This window comes from Echinops telfairi, unplaced genomic scaffold (genome assembly GCF_000313985.2).
Source record: "Echinops telfairi isolate 266 unplaced genomic scaffold, ASM31398v2 ScPeMD7_7469;HRSCAF=8507_1, whole genome shotgun sequence".
NCBI lineage: Eukaryota > Metazoa > Chordata > Mammalia > Afrosoricida > Tenrecidae > Echinops > Echinops telfairi.
The window spans coordinates 14,784,546-14,787,890 of record NW_022111373.1 but is presented as its reverse complement, the minus strand read 5'-3'; the positions used below and the strand labels follow the sequence as shown (position 1 = coordinate 14,787,890).

The window sequence follows — 3,345 nt, the reverse complement described above, 5'->3', positions numbered from 1 at the left end:
ACACAAAAAGTAAGTACTTTTTTATCAGTCTCTCATTTGGCTATGTAAGTTACATGACTAAGTCGTGTCAATGTAATACGAGTAGAAGTGACAAATGCAGCTTCTTGGTCATGCAATTGAGTGGAAGGGGTGTGCCGTCTTCTCACTACCAACTGAAATGTGGGCATGATGCTAAGGAACTTTTAAAATATATACTTAGGGGAAAGTTTACATCGTGAACTAGATTTCCATTTAAAATGTTTTATACAGATTCCATCCCATGAGGGTGGTTAAAATTTTTATAACATAACAGCATTTTCATTATTTACATTCTGCTGGTTCTGTTTCCCTGGATCTAATTTTCTTGCCCCTTCTTGCCTTCTCATCTTGGATTCTGAGTAAACACTGTTTGGTCTCATCTAGTTGTTTAAAGGGAGCCCATTACTCACAGGTAATACTATTTGATTTATAAGTATTATTGCCCTGAAAAGTAACGTCAGGGCAAAATAGCTTCAGCTGTTAAGTTCAAAGATTATCTTAAAGCAAAAACTTCAGGGGTTCCTCTCGTCTCTAAGTTCCGTAAGCGTCACATTTTAAAAATTGTATTCTACATGTATACTACATTTTTCTACCGTTCTACCCAGGATCATCTATTGTATCAGAACTATCAGCAGCCGAAGCAAGGCACCTAGTCCTTCGCTCTCAGTAAGGAAAGGCCATGATTCCTGTGAGCTGTTAGCACAGTTTCTTCTTGCCTGTAGTTTCCTTCATTCTCGTTTGCTCCTTGTGAGTAGAGATTAATAACTGTCTCTTGACGGCTACATGCAAGCTTGTGAGACCCCAGATCAGCAGGTCTTTAAGATCAATAACTGTCTCTTAGATAGTTGCATGCAAGTTTTAAGACCCCAGATCTCAACCTATGGGTCGTGACCCCTTTGGGGATTGAACAACCTTTTCACAGGGATCACCCGATTCATAACAGTAGCAAAATTACAGTGATGAAGTAACAATGAAAATAATTTTATGGTTGGGGGCCGTCACAACATGAGGGACTATATTGAGGGTCACAGCATTAGGAGGGTTGAGAACCACTGCCCCAGATGTAAAGTTATCTTTAAGAATCAGGGTCTGCCAACGGACTAAGTTGTCCTGGAGTGAGCCATCTTTGACTAAGTGGAACAACAATGGAGGAAGCCTAAGTTTTAGGGGCCAGGGAGTCAGTTTATCAACCCTGGGCTGTTAAGTGAGGGAATAAACTCTCTTGTTTACCCTCTGTTTTTTAGTCTCTGTTAGAGAAGCTAAAATATCTTAAACAAAACTAAGATCATTTAATTCCCTGCCATCTCATAGTGATGCCGACTGAGAGTTTTCCTTTAGGACAGAGTGGAATTTCCCCTGTGGATTTCTGAGACTGGAAAAGCCCATCTTTCTCCCTCGGGGAAGCTGGCAGTTTTGAACACTGACCTTGGGGTTAGCAGCTGAACATATAACCATTATGCCACCGGGCTCCTTCCTGGAAGTCTATTAATTGCTTCACTCTTGTAAGTATAAAGTCTGAGCTTTTCTACGGGGGTCTTTTAAGCTTGCCTAATTTATTAGAACCAAAATTAGACTAGGAGGATATCCTTAGGGGGAGGGAGACAGAGATGGATCGGTAATTGTACAAATGAAAATACTTTTTAAGAATAATGGAAGGTAGGTTCCTTATTATCAAGAAACTTGTTGCAATGTTGAAAAGCAGAAAACAAATCAACTCAATGGTAGTGAGTGAGTGGGTAGGTGGGTGGGTGGGTGGGTGAGAGAGAAAGATTGGACTGGGTTCAAATGGTCCATCACTTATCAGCTGTGTGACTTCGGCAAGTTAGATAGCTTCGGTACTTCATTAATAGAACGAGTATTAATAGTAGCACCTACTTTGTTGGATTGTTATGAGACATAACTATGTTTATATTTCTTTTTTTTTTTTTAATTAATACAGTGTTTATTTGTCTTCCCTCTGTCAAACCCTGAGCCAATTTCTTTCCCCGGGCTGCCAGGGGAGGTGCCGGGAAAGCAACATAGGGCAGACGAGACTTGGGACAGAGAACTACGGGAGGTGAAGAAGGCTCCTTCACATGGCGAAGAGGAGGAGGAAGGCCACCATCAGGCAGAAAAGCCCCATGGCCTCCGAGAGGGCAAAGCCCAGGATGGCATAGGAGAAGAGCTGCTGCTCCAGAGAAGGGTTCCTGGCATCTCCAATGATGAGGCTCCCAAACCCAGTCCCAATGCCAGCTCCAGAGCCTGCCGCTCCAACTGTGGCAGCCCCGCCCCAGTGAACCCAGCGGCTGTGTCCATGTCCCTTGATGGTGCTGGTTTGGAAGCTGCGACTAGGGATGAGTGAGGTCGGGGGACGTGGGGCTGTCCAGCTTCTGAAGCGCTCACGTGTCAGTGTCTCGGGCCGTTTCTGCACCAACACAGACAGTGGTCGGCTCAGCAGCTGGGAGGTGCTCCTGACCAGGAAAGGGGTGGAGACGAACTTGGTGCAGGCGTACATTTTTAGGGGATGAGGGGCAGTGGCAGGTGAGCTGCGCCTAGTGCACAGAAGACCCTATGTTTATATTTCTATCCAGAGATGCCGCAGAAGATAGGCCTGAACACCTACTTCTGAGAAATCAGGCCCGGAAACCCCTACAGAGCAGTTCTGCTCTGAGACACACGCGTCTCCAGGCGTCAGAGGTGAAGGCAACTGGTTAGGTCTCTCTGTTCCTCTGTTAAGCGCTTTGATCATGTCTGCACCCTGGTGCACACATGGAAGGGTACGTGGAGCAAATAAGTGGTTCACACGCACCCTCCCTCAGAGAGACAGGAAAAGGACGGAATTAAAACAAGTTAATCACCGTTCTCAATTGAAAATTAGAAAATGAAAGAAAAACAACGAAACAACACTCATCTGCAACTGTAACGAAATCCTTTTTCTCTTTCACATTTTGGCGTGTTTCACCCATGAAAAGTCCTCAGCGAAAACTCCAGGTGGTGGGGGAGCCCAACAGTGTGGGAACACGAAGCTGCCCCGGAAAGTGAGGCGGGGAGCTCAGCACCGAGGAAAACAACACTTTTTCCACGGTGACCTCCTGGATACCCAAAAGTCAGCACACACCTCCCTGCCCTGCAAAAGGCTGGTGTTTGCTCAGACCAACAGTGGCATCTAAAGGGCAGTCTGCGAGCGTCGCCATCCCAGCCTGGCTGCAGAACCAGGCCTGGCCGGGGTGAATCACCTGCACCACGCAAATCGGACGCGGAGCAGCTTGCAGAGCTGGCTGCCCGTGTTCACATCCATCTGCTTTGGGAAATGAATGCTCTCAGCAACAACCCTGTACGCACAAACAG

General features: G+C 46.1%; 1 pseudogene; it reads right to left on the bottom strand.

Annotated features, from left to right (window-relative positions):
• Nucleotides 1-2,075: 2,075 nt before the first annotated feature.
• LOC101646090 lies at nt 2,076-2,527 on the bottom strand (annotated as a pseudogene).
• Between the last annotated feature and the right edge of the window lie 818 nt (nt 2,528-3,345).